The sequence below is a fragment of the Lycium ferocissimum genome, chromosome 1 (assembly GCF_029784015.1).
Source record: "Lycium ferocissimum isolate CSIRO_LF1 chromosome 1, AGI_CSIRO_Lferr_CH_V1, whole genome shotgun sequence".
Taxonomy (NCBI): domain Eukaryota; kingdom Viridiplantae; phylum Streptophyta; class Magnoliopsida; order Solanales; family Solanaceae; genus Lycium; species Lycium ferocissimum.
The window spans coordinates 37,243,911-37,268,724 of NC_081342.1; positions in this window are offsets into that span (position 1 = coordinate 37,243,911).

The following is a 24,814-nucleotide window of genomic DNA, read 5'->3' on the forward strand; positions in this document are numbered from 1 at the left end:
TTACATACTAAAGACATATTAAAATTCGACCCTCCTTCTTCGGGGTGCGTTTCATGCCACGTTGTGCACACACCCGGATGAAGAGAAGACTTGCTAGAAGTTGTCCCCGCGAGATTGGCGAGCTCCACCTCGATTCGGAGTGTTGCCGAGTCAAAGTGTTCGTGTCATGGTCTTTAGCATATGTTAGAGACTTTGCGAGACGATTGTGTCCGTGGATAGTGCGTCGGGAAGTGCGAGTAGATTGTAAATGTTAAAAGAGTTTGTATTTCCGGATAATGATTGTTGTTTGAAAAGTTTCATGTTTTCTTAAAAATTTCGAAATGGGCAGTTTATTATGCGAATGTTTAAGGGTTCGCTCGACTCTGAGGAGAGTCGGGTGCCCATCACACCCTAGTGAGGTCGGGGTGTGACAATATGAGACAGGTATGTATGGATTGTGTCTGAAAGGTAAGTGTCTGGTGTTCTGAGTAGTGTATGCACCTGGTAGTTCTGTCTGTTTCAGTTATAGTTCGTTTTGTGCCGCATGCCTCGCATACTCGCACATATTCCGTACCGACCCCTTTCTTCGGGGGCGCGTTTCATGCCGCGTGTGTACTCCCTGCACGAGCCGGGTTACTATAGAAGATGGTCCGAGAGATGGCAAGCTCTATTTTCCCGTAGTGCCGCCGAGTCGAGTTTGTTTGTTATGATTTCGGGTCCGTGTTAGAGACTTTGCGGCACGCCGTCGTGGGTGTTGGTCGGTCGTAAACGGCTTCGCCACCGATATGACGGTCCGTGTTATGTATTGAATTTTGTATGATTATAAATTTGTTCGATTTGAAAGCTACGAGAAAGAATATATCTGAAAAATTTTGATACGTATTTTATCTTATTTGGTTTAAAAGTTTGGCGTGATTCTGTATGCAGTAAGAGTCTGAGGGTTCGCTCGGCCCTAAGTAAGGGTCGGGTAGCCATCACACCCTATCGGATTAAGGGTGTGACACATAATTGTTGCTTACTAGCAGTAGACGGAAATTCGGGGGTTGATAACCAAGTATTTATAAATAACGGTAATTAAGACGTATTCATTGTTATCACGGACCCGGGGATCTAGGATGGAAAGCAGTAATATCCGTAAGTGACGGTGAATAGGAAAAGTCGAGAGAGGGGCAAAACGGTAATTGTGCTACGAGGGTGTCCGAAAACCTGTCAAGATTTTATTTTACTCCAACTTACGTGACGAGGGTTGTGTGGTGAGGTGGTTGCGATTATACTAGTGTTAGAGCATCGTATTTTATCGACGTTCCGAGGTTAAGCGTGCTAGGGCGAGGGAAATTTCAGGATGGGTGACCCCCTGAGAAGTTTCTGGAAGTCTTACAACTTCAGCCAAAGAAGCAAATGGGGAGCTAGAGTGGTCTAAAGGGACTTAGAATATACTGAGTAGGCGGAAATCTTAAGAGGTCGCGAAATCGGAGCGGATCTGGATCGGGTAAAGAAAGAGGGGGTACATCCCAGCGCTAGAGTTAGCATTAGTTGAGTGGTGTTTGGGAGATCTTTTGTAAGTAAGATGTTGGCCATTATATATATGTACCGGAAAGCGGGTGACACTCCGTGTATGGTTATAGTAGCGGGTGTACGTATTCCTAAGAACCAATGTGACTAAGATACGAAAGGCGTTAACCGGACAGGATAACAAAGTTCAAGTGAAAAGAGAAATGAGTGGCATGAATGTCATAAGGCAATTTGATATCGTTTTGCTATAAGGTAGAGTTGGGAAGTACTGGCGTAAGGATGTTAGGAAGAGAAAGGAAGTGAGGTGTAAATAGTAAGGGGAAATCGGAGTGTTGAAACAAAAGTATAGTCTGATCGAGAATAAAAATGCAGGCATAAGGCGAATATGATCAGGTAATAATATAAGTACACTCCTAAAGGGGGGAAGCGGATGCAAAGAACGCAAGCGCAAGATAAAGACAATTAATGCCACGACGCGATTGATACGGATGCCCAACCTGTTGGTAAGGTTCCTTATCGAGACAGGCTAGTAAGACCCAAACCGGGGGAAAAGGAAAATAGTTAAGGTAGAAATTGAGATGGTGCTGGGAGTTAGAGGAGGATAAGACAAGAGTCTGATAACGAGTAGGTTGCAGAGACATCGTGAAGAGTAACATTGTTAGGTTGGATCAAGAATTAGGATGGGAGCGATAGGGTTACTCGTTGATGATACCGCGACCCACGAGTGGTAAGGGAGAAAATAGAAAGCTTCCATAACAGGAAAGAAAAATCAGGGAAGAGAGTAGGATAGAATAGGTTATAAGTGAATATCAGGCCGGGAGGAATATGGGAAGCGGGATAAACCAGGAGAAGATAAGATTATGACTAAAATTAAATGTACTCTATACAAGCCGTACAAGAGTATTTATGAAAGAAGTGAAATTCGGTAATAACAATTCGGTGATAATAGTTTGGGGTGCATTAAGGAAAGGTGTAAAAATGATTTGAACTAGGCTACCGAGGTAGAATTTGTACCAAGGACAAGTAGAATATGGCCATGGTGGAACCAAAGATCTACTCCGATGCCAGTGGTAAGACGAGATAACATAGCCGGAGGCGAGGAAATCCTGGAAATTAGTGAAGCCGCGCTGAGGCCCCCCCTCCCCCCCCCCCTTGAGAATAATTCGGGTACCTCCGCCTATTCTTGTAAAGATTGTGACATAAAGTGTGACCGAAAAGTTAAGAGCAAGATCTAAGCCAAGGGGCAATAAAAGGGGCTGAATTAAAAATAAAGGGATAACCCAAGGTAATGTGTTTGGAATATTACAAGTTGAGTATAAGATGATTCGAGCAGGATGATCGGAACTAGATGGCTACCAAAAGCGGGCGAATTTATATGTTCCAGGAAGAACGTAATAAGATTCGGCAAGGAGGAGAAGTCTAACTCAAGATGTGGATCTTGTTATACTGTTGTGAGGCAAGAATGTTTCATATTAAAGACATGGCTTGTGTTAGGATATTGGGACGAAGTAATGACAGAAAGAAGACGACTTGAGAAGCTGAAAGGGAAATGAAAAAGAAATATAATCAGTGGATGGGACTATATGTTATGACGATAAGGGAAAAACCCCGAGATCCTTATCCGACTTTATAAGACTAGTTGAACATTCGAGGACGAATGTTCTAAAGGGGGGAAGGATGTTATATCCCGTGTTTCGTACGTCGGGATAATCCGAGTTAACTTTGATAAGTTGAGGGCAAGACCATCCCGAGATATGAAGGGGAGACTTTTTGTTTGCTTTAAAAGCATGAGTTGTGTATGATTTTATTGGTATGGGAATGTTAAGGAAATATTTGGAGGCAAATTCCATTTTTAGTAAGTGTGCTATTTATGGAAAGTGGAAAATTCAAAAAAAAAAGAAAGAAATAATGGACCATGTGGCCGGCCACCTTAGGTGTGGGCCATGGCCACATGGTTGATCACTATATGGTTATTTAAAAGATGACTTAGTCATCTTATGCACCATTCCAACACTTAGAAATTTCAAGAAAAATCAAGAAACTTTGGAGAGGAGAAGAGCAAGAGGGGTTCGGCCAAGAGGAGAAAAAGCAAGACCAATTTTAAGCCATCAAAAAAAAAAAAAAATTCTTCAAGCAAACTTGCTAATTCAAGGGTGCTAAGTAACGTGGAGTCGTTGTTTCGGGCAATAGTTTACTCGTTTCCTCTATCTACCAACTTTGGGCAAGTTAAGAAGTTGAAGAAGAAAGGTGAGTTTTAATCTTGTTTTATGTGTTATGAATGGTTTATATGTGTTGTAGTATGCTAAAATGGAAGAAATTCATGATAGAAAAGAAGTTGGAGTTGGGCCGTGCATAGGGAGTATAGCCGTGCATGTGTATGTTGTGTTGAAAGCAATGTATTAATGTTAATTAGCATGTTTTGAATGTTGTGGTGTGAAGAAAAGAATGAAAATCATCCCTATGTGTAGAAGTGGTGTTGACCGAATGGTCCCCTTTAGTGTAATTGTGAATGAACAAATCGTCGTTAGTATTTCCGCTATCGTCGTTATGGATTTTATAATGAAAAATGCAAGTTTGATGACTCAAAATAATGTTATGTTGGTTATAGGACGATTTGGAAGTTTATGTAATTTTTGTACTTATGAGAATTGTATTGTTAATGTGTGGATTATTAATGTAATTCATGAATTTGGAGGGGAAGAATGTAGATCATGTTGTTCTCGGGTTTGGAGACCAATTCGGGTGAGTTGGGACAATGTTTGGGTCGTTTGAAGTATTGTATGAATTGCCTAAAGTGTTCTTGTATATGGTTTGAATGGGTTTGGATTGGTAGTCGAACGTATAAACGTTGATATTAGTTTGAATGTAAGTGGTTGAAATGAGTATATTATGGATGTTGTTAGAATATTATGTATGTTGTTAAAGTCGTGTAGAAAGAACTAGTAATGTTGGAATGCATTGTGAATTGATTATTGATGTTGTAGTTTGGTTGTTGGTTTGGTTGTTGTTGAAAATTAGCCGAGTTGAAATCTCGGGGTTGGTGTATTTACAGGGGAAATGCTGCCGAAATTTCTGTAGAATTTAATGTTCGTTTGAAATCGAACGCCTAAGGGCTTATGGTTAACGTTAATATATTTGGCGTTGTGTAGATCTTGGAGTTGCCGAGAGTTGAGACTTGATTTAGCTTGCGAGCGAACAAGGTATGTAAGGCGTTACTTTCTATTCTTTGGCATGTCTTAGTACTACTAGGCTATGACCCGAGCCTCGGGGTAAATCCACTCTTAGAGTCCGAGCTTAGTTACGTACTTTATTCGTTCCTAAGGATCTATTCTGTAATGTGACCAAACTAAGGTTCTTGTGTTTCAAAAGATTGAATTTCAAAAGTCTTATAAAGAATTTTGTTACTAAAAGGTTCCGAACTTCAAACGCTTGTAACTTTTGCATATGAGCTCGGATCGCCCCGAAACATAATAGTTAACTTCATAAGACATAACATTCCCCCTAACTCTCGTAATCGGGCTCGGATGGGGTCGGCACCCGTCCGTGGGGCCCGCGACTTTTCTATGATTATCCTTAATGACCTTTAAGAAAAATTTAGTACTATTTCCACCTTGATCTCCGAGTATGGATTCCCTACTTATTTGGTAAGTTTAGAATTATGATTCGTATGCATTTTAAGTGAGGATTGTTACGCATATGACTTCAATATGTAATTATGATTTCTAAGTCCGGTTTGACATGTTCCGGGTAAAGTCCGAAGGGTAATTGATATGACTATTGTTCTGATTCCCATATGATAGCTCATTTAATTTATTTTATTTTATTGAGTCTTTGAGATGATTTATATGCATATGGTTTCTCACTACTCCGCTCGTGCGAGCTGTTATTACATCCTTCACTGCGTCCCGGGCCAGGGCATGTATTCGTGCAATTCTACTGCATTGTTCACCGCGTCCCTCACTAGAGGGCCGGGGCACGTTATATATATGTATATATGATGATGATGTGATGACGGGGAGGTGGCCAGGATGGCATATGATGATTCCATTCACCGCTCCCCTCACTAGAGGGCCGGGGCACGTTACATGTATATAGATATGGTGATTTTACTTACCGCGCCCCTCATTAGAGGGCCGGGTCATGTTATGTATGCATATGTTCATGATGATTTCTTTATTTATGATACTCAGTCCATTAATGATTTTGAAAAGCATGATTTACGTTCGAGGTAAGCTTTATGAGATCCGGTTACTGTACTATTTTTCCGTCCTCTTTATTTTTCGTATGATTCAGTTACTATGCTTACTGCTTTACATACTCAGTACATATCCCGTACTGACCCCCTTTTCTTCGGGGGCTGCGTTTCATGCCGCGCAGGTACAGACACTCGTTTGGGCGAGCCGCCAGTTTAGGACTCTTACTCAGCTATTTTGGAGAGCTCCCTTGTCCGGAGCCCAGATTTTGGTACAAACTCTTTTGTTACATACGTATATATTTATTCAGGGTACGGCGGGGCCCTGTCCCGTCATATGGTTCTGTTATTACTGTTAGAGGCCTGTAGACATAAACGTGGGTTGTGGGTAGCACTGTACAGTTGTGTTTGTGTTCTGTAAATCCTCAGGATGTATATATGATATATGTATATATATGTGTGCGCGATGCCGTGCCTTGTTGTGCGTATAAGTTCCTATTATGTTCGTCATGATCTGATTATAATTGATAGGTGGGTACGAGTGCCCAGCTCGGGCACTAGTCACGGCTTACGGGGTTGGGTCGTGACAAAAGTGGTATCAGAGCGGTTAGTCCTCGGAATGTCTACGAAGTGTCTAGCCAGAGTCGTTTATCGGTGTGTCGTGCACCACATCTATACACGAGGAGGCTACGAGACATTTAGGGTGTTACCTTTCCTTCGATCTTAGATCGTGCGATAGAGCCGTATTATCGGGATGACTCCCTCCCTAACGAACCGGTTATGTTTTCGAGCGATGCCTCCGAGAAAGGCGACGGTGCCCCGAGAAGGCAAGTCTATCGCTGCGGGGAGAGACCGATCGGGGCCCCCGGAGAGGGGGGGCCCATGCTCGGCCCGAGCCGGAGATTGTGCCCCGGTCGGCCGATTCGCCACCCCATCACCATCGAGAGGGGCACGGAGCGGCCAGCAGCCGCGACAGACGGGGAGGCGCCCTCCGCCCGCCCCGAGGTTCGAGTGCCGAGCCTCCGGCTCCTCGGCCGGGGCGGAGGGGACGGGGCTATGAGGGACGCTGTTCGATTACTTACCGGAGGACCGGTAGTGGGGCGAGGGCCCGCAGGCACGGAGCGAGGGATGATTATGTGCCGGGCGGTGACAAATCGTAGGGCTCGTTATTTTCTCGACCCGTAATCCACCGTAGTTCTTCGGGTCAAAGCCCGTTCGAGGACCCTCGAGAGTTTATCGGAGAGATGCGGCGTACGGCGCGGCTTGTCGGGGCCTCCGAGACCGAGTCGGTGGAGTTGGCGTCGTATCGGCCGCACGACATAGCGCCCAACCGGTATGAGTCATAGGAGTCTGTCCGTGGGGCGGGTGCTCCCCCAGCTGTATGGGATGAGTTCGTGGAGGCTTTTCTTGCCCATTTTCTACCCCAGAGACGAGGCGAGCCAGGGTCCACCGGTTCTTACGTCTGAGGCAGGCCGGCAGGAGTGTCCGGGAGTATAGCCTCGAATTTGATTCCCTGGCTAGATACGCGCCTCATATTGTGGCCGATATGGCCGCCGGCACATACGTGATGGGGGTTGGATCAATATCGATTGATAGTTGTATGGCGGTGGCTTCCTCGGGGGAGTGGATATTGCCGGGTACGAGCATATGCCCGGGGCATGGAGGAGCGACGTCGGGCGTCGGCCCGACGGGAGACTACACGGGGGGGGCCGGCCCTAAGAGGCTAGATCGGCGGATACTGCGGAGACTCTCGAGGCGGGCGACCTCGGCGGCGTGCGGGTATTCGTCCCGGCCCGGCACGAGTGCACCGCGGTTCCGGGCGGGGAGGTTTGATAGTGCGGGGCATTCGGGAGCCGGTCGAGTTCCGAGCTTCGGGATCACGGCCGAGTAGTGTGAGCCAAACGAGGCCATCTATGCCTCAGTGCCCTCAGTGCGGTCGACGCCATCTGGGGGCATGCCATCGCACCACAGGCGCTTGTTTTACTTGCGGCCGTCAGGGCCATGTCATGAGGGTGCCGTATATGGGGGTGGTTCGAGTGATGCGATCCCGGCCCCCTCTTGGGTCGGTTCTTTGGTTCGTCCTCCTCGGCGGCTATCGCCCTGCGGGGCGGGAGGTATACTGGCACCCGGCGGGCCGTGGTAGAGGTCGCGGCGGGGGCCTCCGGTTAGCGGTCCATCGAACCTTTATACGCGTTGGCCGATGAACATGATCAGGAGGCACTACCAGATGCGGCTACAGGTACATGAATCTTTACTAGAATTTACGTCCTTATATGTGTGTATTTGTTGTTGCATAATTGTTGCTTACTAGCAGTAGACAGAAATCCGGGGGTTGATAACCAAGTATTTATAAATAACGGTAATTAAGACGTATTCATTGTTATCACGGACCCGGGGATCTAGGATGGAAAGCGAGTAATATCGTAGTGACGGTGAATAGGAAAAGTCGAGAGAGGGGCAAAAGGTAATTGTGCTACGAGGGTGTCAATAGGAAACCCCGTCAAGATTTTATTTTACTCCAACTTACGTGACGAGGGTTGTGTGGTGAGGTGGATGCGATTATACTAGCGTTAGAGCATCGTATTTTATCGACGTTCCGAGGTTAAGCGTGCTAGGGCGAGGGAAATTTCAGAATGGGTGACCTCCTGGGAAGTTTCTTGAAGCAAATGGGGAGCTAGAGTGGTCTAAAGGGACTTAGAATATACTGAGTAGGCGGAAATCTTAAGAGGTCGCGTAGGCCGGAGCAGACTGGATCGGGTAAAGAAAGAGGGGGTACATCCCAGCGCTAGAGTTAGCATTAGTTGAGTGGTGTTTGGGAGATCTTTTGTGAGTAAGATGTTGGCCATTATATATATGTACCGGAAAGCGGGTGACACTCCGTGTATGGTTATAGTAGCGGGTGTACGTATTCCGGCAACCAATGTGACGATATACGAAAGGCGTTAACCGGACAGGATAACAAAGTTCAAGTGAAAAGAGAAATGAGTGGCATGAATGTCATAAGGCAATTTGATATCGTTTTGCTATAAGGTAGAGTTGGGAAGTACTGGCGTAAGGATGTTAGGAAGAGAAAGGAAGTGAGCAGGTAAATAGTAAGGGGAAATCGGAGTGTTGAAACAAAAGTACAGTCTGATCGAGAATAAAAATGCAGGCATAAGGCGAATATGATCAGGTAATAATATAAGTACACCCTAAAAAGGGGGGGGAAAGCGGATAAAGAACGCAAGTGCAAGATAAAGACAATTAATGCCACGACGCGATTGATACGGATGCCCAACCTGTTGGTAAGGTTCCTTATCGAGACAGGTTAGTAAGACCCAAACCGGGGGAAAAGGAAAATAGTTAAGGTAGAAATTGAGATGGTGCTGGGAGTTAGAGGAGGATAAGACAAGAGTCTGATAACGAGCAGGTTGCAGAGACATCGTGAAGGGTAACATTGTTAGGTTGGATCAAGAATTAGGATGGGAGCGATAGGGTTACTCGTTGATGATACCGCGACCCACGAGTGGTAAGGGAGAAAATAGAAAGCTTCCATAACAGGAAAGAAAAATCAGGGAAGAGAGTAGGATAGAATAGGTTATAAGTGAATATCGAAGTAGGAGGAATATGGGGAACGGGATAAACAGGGAGAAGAAAAGATTTTGACTGAGATTAAATGTACTCTATACAAGCTGTACAAGAGTATTTATGAAAGAAGTGGAATTCGGTAATAACAATTCGGTGATAATAGTTTGGGGTGCATTAAGGAAAGGTGTAAAAAATGATTTGAACTAGGTTACCGAGGTAGAATTTGTACCAAGGACAAGTAGAATATGGCCATGGTGGAACCAAAGATCTACTCTGATGCCAGTTACTATGCTTACTGCTTTACATACTCAGTACATACCAAAGGTTCTTTGTACTATTTTTCCGTCCTCTTTATTTTCCGTATGATTCAGTTACTATGCTTACTGCTTTACATACTCAGTACATATCCCGTACTGACCCCCTTTTCTTCGGGGGCTGCGTTTCATGCCGCGCAGGTACAGACACTCGTTTGGGCGAGCCGCCAGTTTAGGACTCTTACTCAGCTATTTTGGAGAGCTCCCTTGTCCGGAGCCCAGATTTTGGTACAGACTCTTTTGCTACATACGTATATATTTATTCGGTGCACGGCGGGGCCCCGTCCCGTCATATGGTTCGTTATTACTTGTTAGAGGCACGTGAGACATAAACGTGGGTTGTGGGTAACTTACGATTTGTGTTTGTGTTCGTAAATCCTCGGGATGTATATATGATATATGTATATATATGTGTGCGCGTGCGTGCCTTGTTGTGCGTATAAGTTCCTATTATGTTCGTCATGATCTGATTATAATTGATAGGTGGGTATGAGTGCCCAGCTCGGGCACTAGTCACGGCTTACGGGGTTGGGTCGTGACAGTAGTGGTCTTTGCCCGGCCATATAAGCACGGTGTAACCATCCATTAGCCGCCCACTACGCCCTCCGTAGTGGTGCTGCCCGGCCGTATAGGCACGATGTAATCATCCATAAGCCGCCCACTACGCCCTCTGTAGTGGTGCTGCCCGGCCGTATAGGCGCGGTGTAATCATCACAACATAAGCATGCATTGCCCAATCAAAAGCTATAGCTCCATCGGAGTGACGTAAGGTCGGTAACCTCCGATTGTATTATGGAATAATCATGATCGTCATGCCTCACCTTGAAGGAACTAACATTATGAGGTGAGACTATCAATGAAGAATAACATCAAGGGAAGACATAGAATAAGATCATAATCCTCATAAAGTGTCAATTTACATACTTAGGAACCTTTTGAAAAAGAGTCATTATCAATGAATAAAATTGAGACTCAAGAAATAGCTCATCATGCTCATATTCATATTCACCTTGAAACCACGAGCTTAGAACCTTTAAACATGAAATCATCATCGGCATCATGATCATTATAGAAAATATCTCTTCTTTGGTATCATAAGGAACTTATTATGAATCATGAACGTCCAACTTTTGGAGGTAGGAAGAGGATAAAAGTATATGTGGAACCACACGTAGGAATCATGATTCTCTAACTTTTGAGACTATGGACATTATGGAAAATATCTCATTTCTGGTAGCTTAGGAAGCTTTTAGGAATCATGAGCTTCAAACCCTTGGAAGCAAGAAGGTTATGGAACACATATGGAATCACTGATATAAGAATCATGCCTTTGAAAGAAAGGGGACGAGCCTTAACATACCTGTTCCACCTCTTATTGGCTATGCTTATGCGTCCGAGCTCGTAAGTCTACATTTAAGAGGATTTACACTAACGTTAGCCTCTTCATCGCACACTTGTACCAAGTTTCAAATTATACTATTCTATATTCTGCCGAAAATCGGGCAGCATTTCCCCTGTTTATATGCCTAGCCCGAATTCTCAATTCAACAGCCAACAACAATCACAACAATACCAACATTAAGTATAATATTTCTAACTTCAAAATACTTCATAAACATCCCATATGGTGTTTGTCCCATATTTCCATCACAGAACCATGTTATAACGCTTTTACAGCTCCTTCTCCGTAAATAAACAGATATTAACACAAATAGAAAGAGATTCATACCTTTCCCTCGATAAGAATGCTATATCTTCACTCCTCTACCTTGAACTTAAGCCACCACACCTCAATACACAATTTTGTAGTTGCAACTATCTGCCGTACGGGTAGGGATTTGGGAATTATACCTGGTTTCGGGCCTAAAAGTTGGGGGTGGAAGGTTGGGGAATTTTCTGGAATTTTTGGGAAGGTTTTGGGTGTGTTTGGTTGAAAAATAAGGGGCCTCCCCCTTTTATAGAACGGTCCAGGTTCTGCCTAGACCGACATATATTTTGTTGGGCGCGTTCGCGCTGACTTATTTTTTCTGACTGCGCCTTCGTTCAGTAAAAAGGTCATAACTCTTGATCCCGATATCGTGTGAGGGCCCACGACCTACGGTTGGAAAGCTCTTTCAATTATCTACAACTTTCATTCTTGGTGTTTTCCCAAATTCCAAACTTATAATATCGTTTTGGCCCCTCCAAGTCAGATCATCCGAAAATATTTCCTTAAATCGTCCTTTTGGAGGGCTTATGCCCATATTTGGCCTATGGTATTCATCATTCTTCATCCTAGAAAATTCAAGAAACATGAAGGAAAAAAACAAGGGGGGCATTCGGCCCTAGATGGCCAAATTTGGCCATGAGAAATTGATGAAGAAAAAATTATTTCTTCTAGGTTTTCTACTATTTGGAAGGTCCTAAACAACATGAAGTGGTTGTTGGAGCAAACAAATCCCTTGTTCATGCAATTCCCAACCCTAGCCAAGTGAAGAACAAAGTGGAAAGGGTGAGTTTTAGTCCTCTTTTTAATATGTTATGAATGGTTTGTGTATGTTGTGGAGTGTGGAAATGGATGAAATTCATGAATATGTGGTGTTGTTGTTATAGCCGTGTATGTGTGGCCGTGTGTATGTGGTATTGTGTAGGAGTGGTAAATTAATTGTATCTAACATGTTTGGGTGTTGTCGTAATGTGTGAAAATGGATGAAAATCATGAAAGTTGTGGGTTGGTTGGGGTGGTAGGAATATGGGTTGTGTTGTTTGGCAAAGAATGAACAAATTTTATTTAGTGTAATTTCGTTGTTGTGTTGTGGATTATGTGATGAAAATGAAGGTATTGGATGGTACAAGTTGAAGTTGGGATCATTTGTAAGCTAATGTAGAAGTTAGTATATTGATAACATGGTTTCTTATTACATGGATGATATTGTAATATGTGGTTGTTGATATAGTTGATGAGTTTGAAAGAAAGGAATGTGTTGTTATTGCCTTATTGAAACTTTGGAGGTTTCGGGTGAAGTAGAGCATTAATTGGGTTGTTTGAAAAATTGTGCGAATTGGTTAAAGTGTCCTTGAATATTGTTTGGATGACCTCGGATTAGTAATTGAACGTATGAGCGTTGATGTTGGTTTGAATTTAAGTAGTTAAATTGAATATGATGGAATGTTGTCGAATTGTGTGGAAAAGAGTTACTAATGTTAGATTGCGTTTTGAATTCATTATTGATGTTGTTGGAATGGTTGTTGGTATTGTTGTTGATAATATTGACCGAGTTGAATTCTCGGGGTTGTTGAACTTATAGGGGAAATCTTTGCCCAAATTTCTGTAAATAAAGTGATGGCTTGGGATGGGTTCTTAAGTGCTTATGGCTAATGTTTGGTACGTAATGACCTTATTGTAGATTTTGAGCAGCCGAGACTTAAGTTTGGATTAGCTTAGGAAGCAAACGAGGTATGTAAAGCTTACCTTTCCTTCTTTTGGCATGTCTTAGATATGGCTAAGTTATGATATGTTATGAGCTTCGGGGGGTAATTCTACTCTTAAAGTCCGAGCATGTTTACTACGCTTATTTGCTTCTTGATGATGGCATCCTTATATGGTTTATATGACTTTGTATGATTGGTTTGCAAATGTTGTATAAAAAGTTTTGTTTTCAAAAAGGGTTTTGTAACTACGAACGTCCGTAACTTTCACGAACGAACCGGATGGCTTTGATATGTTCGCAAATGATTCTATAACGTATAAGGACTATGATTTTCATAGGCGGGCTCGGATCGGGTTGGCGCTCGTCCGTGGGTCCCGCGACTTCCTTCTGTATGGTTCTGATGGCTTTTGAAAGAATTTGATATGACTATTTTTTCGACCCCCGAATATGATTATATACTTATCGTTAAGTCTAAAATGAGGATTTCTATGCATATGATTTTGATACGTAACCTTGGTTTTGAAGTTCGGTTTGATATGTTCCAGTGATATTGGGAAGAAAACCTGATTTGACTATTGTTTCGGTTTTGAAATAATAGTTCGTTTTGATTATCTATTGGGTCTTTGTAAGTGTTTTGCATTGCATATGGTTTCCCACGATTCTCGCTTGTGCATTTTGTTGTATGTCTTTCGCCGAGTCCGGGTAGGTATGTTTTGTGCGCACTATGTGATGTTGACCGCCGGGTATTTGGCGCAGTATGTGTATATGTGACATTGACATTGGGTATTTGGCCGCGGTATGTGTATATGTGACATTGGCCGCTGGGTATTTGACCGCGTTATGTGTATATGTGATATTGGCCGCTGGATATTTTGACTGCGGTATGTGTGATATTGCCGCTGGATATTTTGACCACGGTATGTGTGATATTGCCGCTGGATATTTTGACCGAGGTATGTGTGATATTGCCGCTGGATATTTGACCGCGGTATGTGTGATATTGCTTTTGGATATTCGACCGCGGTATGTGTGACATTGACGGGCGGCGACCATATTTTTGAGCCCTATGTATGATTTGTATTTTAAAAATAAACATTTTGGTATTTTGGATATGCACTTATTTTAAGCCTCTACTGTTTCGATTATGACTCAGTTGTTCTGTATCTTACGCTTTGGGATGCGAAGTATGATGTGATATGATATATGTATACGGAATATGATGACATGAAGAGAGGTGATATGATATGTGATAATATGATGATATGATCTTATTTGCCGAGCCCTCACTAAAGGGCGGGACACGATATGCGTGCATATGATATGTTTGATTTTCCGTATATACGCATTTAAATGTTTTTCAAAAGAAAGCGAAGCACTTTGGCATTCTGATTATCCTATTTGTCTTCTGAACCCCTTATGTATGATTTGTATGTTAGATGTAAGTACTTCGGTATTCGGGTTGTTGTGCTCACTTTCTGTACACCTTACTTCGGTTATGACTTCGTTTACGTACTTCTGCTTTGCATACTCGGTACACATTTAAATGCCCGACCCTCTCTTTCTTCGGGGCTGCGTTTCATGCCGCGCGGTACCCACGGATGAGTAGGTGATGTTAGCGAGTCGCATTTCCGGTTGGATTGGCAAGCTCCATTTCCTCACGAGTCTTTCCGCGAGTCCGAGTGTTTTGTATGGTATCTGAAGTTATGGTAGAGACTTTGCAGACAGTGTCGTGTGTGTGATATGTCAGTTTTGTACGCGGCTACGTAAGTCGATATTTCGGTGTGCATTATGTTACGAACTTCATATGTTGGCAAATTTCATGCGGTACTTGTTATAGCCCGTATTTCGTGCGTTCGGATATTGCGAAGTTAAGGACAAGACTATGTTCTGAAATAATTTTAATGTATGAGTTGTTAGGAATATTATTTATGAACATTGGAGGTATGGAAATATTGAGAAAGGCTAAGGGTAAAAAGGAAAATTTATAAAGTGGCATCATGGGAATAATGTGGAAGGCTAGGGGTAAAATGGTAATTTCACACAAAAGTTCAAGAAAATTTTAAAAAGGGCCAAAGCTTGCATGAGAAGACAAAGGGGTCATCTTTATTAATTTTCAAGAAAATTCTAGAGAAGGGCATATGGATCATGTGACAAAAAAAAAAAAAAAAAAAAAAAGAAAGAAAAATCTAGAGAGGGGGCATGTATATATATATATATATATATATATATATATATATATATATATATGAGAGAGTTCATATTTTAATTCAAGACTTTGGAGAAAGAAAGAAAACAAAAGATGAAGGAGAAAACTTAAAGGGGACCATTCGGCCGCCCATTGGAAAAATAAGCCATGGAAATTTTGTTCCAAAAATTTGTTTCTTCATGTATTTCCACTAATTTGGAGGCCCTCTTCAACATGGTATAATTTTTGGAAGAAAAGAATCACTCTTTGTTGCAAAATCATCACTTTAGCTAAGTTGGGAAGTTGTGAAGAAAGGTAAGATTTCATCCTCTTCCATGGGTTATAAAGGTTTTGTTTATGTTATGGTATGTGGAAGTGAATAGAAATTATGAAAGTATGGGAATTTGCATGGTGGAAGTGTTGGTGTGCATGTAGTCGTGCATGCCTATGTGTGTGTAGGAAGTATGCCTTAATTATGATATCTAGTGCTTGGTTGTTATTGTTGTGGATGCTATGTTGCTAATGGAAGTTGAATGATTTTGGAGAGGTTGTAGCCGTGTGATGTGTAGTTTGTGCATGGCCGTGTATATATGTTGTGTTTTGAAGGTATGGTGAGCAAATTCTATCTAATATTTTGGTTATTGTTGTAATGAGAATTGAATACAATGTTCTTGCATGTATGGAAGATGATGTTGTTAGTCTATAAAGTATTGGATTGCTAATGTTCTTATTGGAGTTGGAAGATCTTGAAGGAAGTAGTATGTTGATTAAATTGTTAGAATGTACTTTGGGTTGATTATTGAAATTGTTAGTATGATTATTGGCATTATGGTGGATGGTTTGGCCGGTTGAATTCGGGAGTGTTGTTGATTGAAATTGGCCAAGTTGAACTTGGCGATGGGATGGTGTATTTACGGGGGGAAGTCTTTTGCCGAAATTTCGGTAGCCAAGTGTCATTTTAAGAATCCAATTCTAAATGCACTAATTAATGTTTGGTAAATGTGACCAAATGTAGATTTTTGGAGAAGTTGGAACTTGAATTTGGAGGAGCGTAAGAAGCGGAAAAGGTATGTAAGGCGACCTCTTCTTTCTTTGGCATGTCTTAGATGTAATAGGCGTGAATACGTGTCTCGGGGACCACTCTAATTCTAGAAATCCGAGCTTGAATTTGACTACTATTCATTCAGTAGAATTGAATTAAATGCTTATGAATAGTTGAAAGAATTGTCTAAACACCTAGAACTTGCATGGATAGGATCCGTTTTACCTAAAACTCTCATAAGTCATGTCATGAAACGTATTATACGTAAATTGTGTACGCGCCTCATTTGACTCGAGGTGGGCCCACTTTATTCCCTAGTTTCCTCCTATGGCTCCATTTGGCTTATTTTCGTATTACAGTTAAAGGAAATTTTTGGACATCATTCCGACTACTAAATAATAGTTGTTTTAACTAATCCCTCGATTCCAAGGCATGATTTTCTTCATAAAAGTTCCTAAATGTTTTCCAAAGTATTTATTCTTCTCCAAATCCAAGTTTTACAATTTTTTTTTGAAAGTTTCTATATCTAGAACGACGACTACGATTTTACAATGACAAGAATGATGCTAAATATGAGAAAATGTCTATGACACGGTATGACATGACATGATATGATATGATATGACATGACACGATATGACATGATATGATATGATATGAAATGATATGACATGATATGATATGATATGATACGAAATGACATGTTCTACGTTCTCTTAATGTTATTCTCCGTTGATAGTCTCGCCTTATGATTATCGTTCCTTCAAGGTGAGACATGACGACCATGATTATTCCATAATGTGATCGGAGGTTTCCGACCTTACGTCACTCCGATGAATACATGACTTCCTTTGGGCTCTCATGCATGCCATACCTGTATATGTACATGGGGTGGGGGGAAGGGATACATGTATATGTGGGGAATGGGAAGGGAAACATGTTTCATTGCCACTGGTCGGTGGCTTATCATCCGGACGCGGGATGCCGGACGCGGGATTTATGGGGCGAGCCGACGTATTTCGGCGCTATGTGGGCGGCCGACTTGTTCGGCGCTATGATACCATATGACCGGACAAGCATGCATGGCATCCGCCCCACGGGGCACTCATATGTACAGGAATTCTGACTTTACATTATATGATCCTATGTACTAGGATTCTGTTTTACATGATATGTTCCATACGTACGGGTTACGACTTTACACATGACATGTTCCATATATACGACTTACTCCCTTATACGTGATATGTCTCGTACGTACGGATACTCTCTCACATGATATGCTCTACATCTCCATACCGTTGTTGCACATGATTACGTCTCTTTCTATGTTACCATCCACGCCTTGCATACTCGGTACATTGCTCGTGCGGCCCCTCTTCTTCGGAAGTGCGTTTCATGCGCGCGGTAGTGAACCCGGATAGATGGCCGAAGCTAGCATAAGAAGATGTCCAGCGAGGTTGGTAGGCTCCACTTGTCCTGGAGTCTTTGTAGGAGTCATAGCATATGTGCCATGATGTTTTGTTCGGAGTTAGAGACTTTGCAGACAGAGTCGTGGGTATTAGGTTGTCATGTGTAAGCGGCTCCAGTAGCCGATATGTTATTATGCTTCGTGTCACGAGTCTTATATGATGTCAGATTCTATTTATGGAAAAAAAAATTCTATGTATTCATTTCTTACTAATTCATAAGTTCATATGTGTAATAAGCGTTAGCGGGTTCGCTCGGCTCCGAATATGGGGTCGGGTGCCCATCACACCCTAGTAAGACCGGGGTGTGACAAAGTGCTCGGCTCCGAATATAGGGTCGGGTGCCCATCACACCCTAGTAAGACCGGGGTGTGACAGTACTAGTTTTATTTGGTTTGATAAAGGTGAAAGGCATGTTTGTTTTCTGAAAAAAAAATTTCATTATGTACTCGTGTCATGTTTTGCGGGACTATGGTTATGAGTATTACGTGAGTCGGCGGGTTCGCTTGCCTTAAGTAAGGGCCGGTGCCCATCACGCCATCGGAAATTGGGGTATGACACAAACTCCCCATTTCTTCGGAGTCGAGGTAGAGGCCGAGGGGGAGCATCGTTTCGGGTGCCACACGGCCCATTTATATGCTTTGGGACGGCGGATTTCGAGTCGTCCCCAGATGTGGTTATAGGTACATTGACTATGTTCTCTTATGATGTGTATGCATTGATAGATCCGGATTTCACATTATGATATATTACTCCCTATGTTGCTAATCGTATTGGGGTGAAACCCGAGCTAATTAAACCCTTCGAGGTAGCTACTCCAGTTGGTGATCCCGTGATAGCTAAACAAGCATATAAAGATTGTATAATTGTGATATGTGATCGCCAAACCAAAGCTGATTTAGTTGAGCTAGAAATGCTAGACTTTGATGTTATAATGGGCATGGATTGGTTGGCCTCATGCTATGCTAATGTTGATTGCCGATTGAAAGTAGTTCGATTCCAATTTCCGGGAGAGCCCATGCTTGAATGGAAAGGTAATACGGCAGCCCCAAGGGGTAGGTTTATTTCCTACCTTAAGGCGAGAAAGATGATAGCTAAGGGCTACATTTATCACCTAGTCCGAGTTGACGACACAGAAGCAAAGTCTCCGACTTTCCAATCTGTGCCGGTAGTGAATGAATTCCCGGATGTATTTCCAGATGAGCTCCCAGGTCTTCCTCCGGAAAGGGAAATTGAGTTCGCTATTGATGTGTTGCCGGATACCGAACCTATTTCTATCCCTCCTTATCGAATGGCACCGGCAGAACTGAAAGAGTTGAAAGCACAGTTAAAGGATTTACTCGAGAAGGGGTTTATTAGGCCCAGTTCGTCGCCGTGGGGAATGCCAGTTTTATTTGTAAGAAAGAAAGATGGTTCCCTACGAATGTGTATTGATTATAGACAGCTGAATAAAGTGACGATAAAGAATAGATATCCTCTTCTGAGGATTGATGATTTATTCGATCAGCTACAGGGTGCCAAGTGGTTTTCTAAAATAGACCTGAGATCGGGTTACCATAAAGTTAGAGTCAAAGAAGAAGATATTCCCAAGACAGCTTTCAGGACGAGATATGTCCATTATGAATTCCGAGTGATGTCGTTTGGGCTAACTAATGCTCTGGCGGTATTCATGAATTTAATGAATAATGTATTCAGGCCTCTCTTAGATCTATTAGTGATAGTATTCATTGATGATATTCTGGTGTATTCTCGCACAGAATCAGAACATGCAGACCATTTACGCATTGTCCTTGGAATTCTTCGAGCTCGAGAATTGTATGCAAAATTTTCAAAGTGTGAGTTCTGGTTAAATTCTGTGACATTTCTGGGTCATGTTATTTCAGATGATGGTATAAGAGTTGACACTCAGAAGATTGAGACTGTGAAGACTTAGCCAAGGCCTACGACGCCTACAGAAGTTTGTTGTTTTCTGGGATTGGCAGGTTATTATAGAAGATTTGTAGAGGGCTTTTCTTCCATTTCAGCCCCATTGACCAAGCTAACCCAGAAGTCAGTAAAATTTCAGTGGAATGACGTTTGCGAGCGTAGCTTCCAAGAGTTAAAAGACAGGTTGACCTCAGCCCCAGTCTTAACACTTCCAGAAGGGCCGGATGGCTATGTTGTATATTGTGATGCTTCCGGCGTGGGGCTAGGATGTGTATTAATGCAGCATGAAAAAGTCATTGCTTATGCTTCGAGACAGCTGCGGAAACATGAAAAGAACTACCCAACTCATGATCTCGAATTAGCCGCAGTTATTCATGCATTGAAAATATGGAGACATTATTTGTATGGCGTGCATGTTGATATCTATACAGATCATAAGAGTCTTCAATACATTTTCAAACAGAAGGAGTTGAATTTGCGGCAGCGGCGGTAGTTAGAATTATTGAAAGATTATGATGTTAATATTTTATACCACCCCGAAAAAGCCAATGTAGTAGCCGATGCACTTAGCCGCCAATCAATGGGCAGCTTATGTGAAGTTCCATCGGAAAAGAAAGAAATGATTCATGAACTCCATCAACTAGCTAATGTTGGAGTACGTATAATTGACTCATGTGATGCAGGAATTAGTGTTAATGATCCTACAGCTTCATCCTTGAATATGAAAGTAAAAGAAAGGCAATATAAAGATCCTCAATTGAGTCATTACAGAGATGCGTGTCATGCAAAGGGGGAGTCCCCATTTGAAACCTCCATAGAAGGAGTCCTTAGATACCGAGGCAGGCTATGCGTTCCAAATGTGGCAGAATTACGTCGTCGAATCCTAAAAGAAGCTCACTATTCTCGGTACTCTATCCATCCAGGAACGACAAAAATGTATCATGATCTTAAATTGATGTATTGGTGGGATGGCATGAAAAGAGACATAGCAGAATTTGTAGCACAATGTCCAAATTGCCAATGACAAGTGAAGATAGAACACCAAAAGCGAGGCTTATTGCAAGCAATGGAAATTCCTACGTGGAAATGGGAAGTGATCAATATGGACTTCATTGTAGGATTGCCCCGTTCCCGAGGAAAGTATGATTCCATATGGGTGATCGTGGATAGACTGACGAAAGCAGCTCATTTTCTTCCAGTTAGAACTACATACTCAGCAAAAGATTATGCGAGGCTGTATATCAAGGAGATTGTAAGACTTCATGGTACTCCGGTATCTATCATTACGTGCACAAAGGAGCACAGGTTATGCCTGGATTCGGAAATCCTTATATGTCAGGGTACTCAAGTGAGGCTTAGCACGACATTTCATTGAAGACCGACGGACAAGCCGAGCCATTTATCAAGACCTTGGAAGATATATATAAGGGCATGTGTTTTAGATTTTGGCGGTAGTTGGGGATGACCACTTACCCCTAATCGATATTCTTCGCCTATAAGCCATATGTTTCCGTGCATCCGGATGGCCTCGTATGAAGCTTTGTATGGAAGGAAGTGCGGATCTCCGATTGGATGGTTTGACGTCGGAGAAGTACGGTATAATAATAGTGTCACACCTAATCTTGATCGGGGTGTGATAGGCGCCGACCCCACATACGGAGCGGCGAACCCCTCGACTCCATTTTCATACATATTCCTTTCAAACTTCTGGTCAAATCACATGAATGCGTACGAAAGACTTTCAAACGTGAACATGATACGGACATCGTCTTTTTCCTTTTGCGTATCAAACATAACAAACATAACGTATAAATCCATAGGCGGGCGGAATGTACTCGCCCGAACATACATAATGTACAAAGATAGGCCATTCGGCCACATAGCTGGCCGCGCAAGACACGATCTATACCCGACTTTGTCTCTGCAAAGTCTCTAACACAAATCAAAAATCACAACCCCGGCATGCTCGACTCGGCGACACTCCGAGGGAAGTGGAGCTCGCCAACCTCGCCGAAACCTCCTAGCAAAGTCTCTCGATCATCCGGGTGTACCGCGTGGCATGAAACGTAGCCCCCCTAAAGAAAGCGGGGTCGGACGGAATATGTACCGAGTATGAAAGGCAGAAACGTAATCATGATCAGAATCAAATGTACAGAAGTATAGCAGACGAAATCATAACCAGATCCAGATGTACAGAACATATGTACGATATGCAGAGTAATAGAAACAAATACAGAAGTGACAGATCAAACCTGTGCGAAATGCAAATGTGCAGAATGCAAATAAAAGTCATGCATAAGGCTCAGGAACGTGGTCACCCCCTGACGCTGGTGCCACAACACATCATACTCCAGAAGTTTTCAAATCTCCGTACATCTCCGAACACATCGTAATATCACACACATCAAATCATCAGAATATATCAGATGCCATATCACATCATAACACCATAAACGGTAACCGGCCCTATGGCGAGGTCTCGGAAACCGTAACACATCATACTGCCGAATATGTCATAATGCGCACGATCACAGAACCGGCCAGGGTACCGGCGAACGAAGTCATAATATATGCACGTGCGAGTAGTGAGAAACTAAATGCACATAAACCCATACTCGATGGAATGATCGAACATTTTTCAAAATATTTGTAGCGGATTACTCGACCGAATACTTATCTCCGGAGCTTATATCATAATACTTATGTCGATCGCTTTTAACGGATTACTTATGTCGAGCTCATATATCGAAATGTTCATATCAAAGTACTCAAATCGAACGTCCATATCAGATTCTTATACCAAAAGTGGGGATACTTATGTCAAATTATTGGTATCGAGCGCTTATCGAATAATCAAGTCGAACACTCATATCCGAGTTACCGGATACTTATAACAAACTCGGACAATAGCCAAAGGTTCTTCCTTAGTTATCGTACGGAATAAGATAAATAGAGCCATACACATAGGTCTCGGGGATTGCGGGCCCACCTCGGGTCGAGTCGAGGTGGCATACCTAAATTTACGAACATTAGGCCCTATGGAGCCACCGATGATAGTTTTAGGGTAATTCGGATCCATTTATGAGAATTTTAGATGTTAAATCAGCTTTCTCATAAAGCATAGAATATTTAATTCAATCGTATTGAATGAAAAAGGGCCAGACTCAGACTCGGATTTTTAAGAGTAGGACCATCCCCGAGACTCGTAATCAAACCTATCACAACTAGGACATGCCAAAGAAAGAAAGGGTAAGCCTTACATACCTTTTCCGACCTTTATGCTACTCCAAATTCAAGTTCCAAATCTTCCAAAATCTACAATTTGGTCACATTTACCAAACGTTAATTAAAATCCTTAAGAATCCAAATCTTGAATCAACATTTGTCTACGAAATTTCGAAAAGTATCTCCCCGTAAATACACCGTCCCGAGAATATGGATCGCCCAAACCAACATCAACAAACCCGAGAATTCTACTCGGCCATTCCAACAACAATACTAGCAATTATTCAATTCAATTCAATTCAACTCACTTCAAATCAATTCACATAATCTTCTAACAACTCAATTAACATATTACTTTACCGAAACCTTCCAATTCACAACAACTATACATTTCATCATCATTCATGTATACTAACTTCAACAACAACTTTCCATCTTCATTACATAATTCTTAATGACGACAACTAGAATATCAAATAATATCGATTTACATTAACTTACCAAAACACCTCTTATCCAACCATAACCATTTCTTACATATTTTCATGCAATATAAGAATTCAAGCTAATGCCGCATTAACTTCCTCAACATTCAAGTAATGATTACAACTTTATTTTAAACCATCAAACCTTCATTTTTCTTCATGGAATCTATAACACAACAACAAAATATCAAATAGAATTTAGGCACCATAACTTGCCAAACCACACCTCTATTCGGCCCAATAACAACATTCATATTTTCGTGAATTTTTCATCCATTTCTATACGTCACAACAACAACCCAACGTACAATCTTCCAAACACATGTCTCATTTCCAAACTCATGAAGTATATTTGCAACATACACCTTAGCAACTCTATTCTTATAATTATAAGGAACCATACTAATGTCACATTAACTTCTTCCATAATCCACAAACGATTGCAACTTCATTTTCAACCATTAAATCCTCATTTTACACCATAGAATCCACAACTACAACAATCAATATACTAAATAAAATCACTTCATCATATCTACACAAGACACTCTATGTTCGGCCAAGCACCACACACACATATTTCATGGATTTCATCCAATTCTACATACTATAACACTTCACAAATCATCTATAACACATGAAGGAAAAGATAAACCTTACCTCTTCCACCCATCCTCTTGCTTGGCTAAGCTTTCACCTTGCACCATGAATACTTTTGCTTGTTCCAATTAGTTGAACTACTAGAAGAAATAATATTTTGATCAATTTTCCAAGAGATGGATTTTTTTTTTTTTTTTTTTTGTGCTAGGGCCGAAATGCCCATGCTTCTTTCTCTCTCTTTTTTTTTCTTCTTCTCTAAGCTCTTATGTTGTGGAAGAGAAAATGAAATGTCTAGATTTTTCTTCACCACTTATCTATATATATAGTCAAGCCTCACAATTAAAAATATGAACACATGGCCATGGGTGGGTCCCACTCTTTATATCACATGGCCAAGGTAGCATGTTCAAGAATTTTCTTGAACATTTAGTGAAATTCCCGTTTTGCCCCTAGTCTTCCACAATATTACCATGGGCCCTTTTGCGAATTTCCCTTTCTACCCTTAGTCTTTCTCAATATTTCCATACTAATAATATTCATAAATAATATTCATAACAATTCGTCCATCAAAATAATTTTTGAAAATGGTCCGTCCTTAACTTTCCATGACGACCTCGAAATTTCCAAACGTACAATATACGGGCTATAACATCCTCCCCTTTAGAACATTCGTCCTCGAATGTTTAACCGACCTTATGGAGCCTTGTAGCGCCTTTCTTGAGGGGGTTCCTTTTATCGTTGCCCTTTTTCTTCATGCTCATTCCATATCTTTTATCCTACTTTCCTCATTATCAAGCCCCTAAATCCTTACACGAATCCTCATTCCGTGTTGTGGGTTTCCTTTCTGATACTTGAGAATATGGTGATCCCCTTGCCTATAATAGGTCTCCCCCCCCCCCCCATTTTTT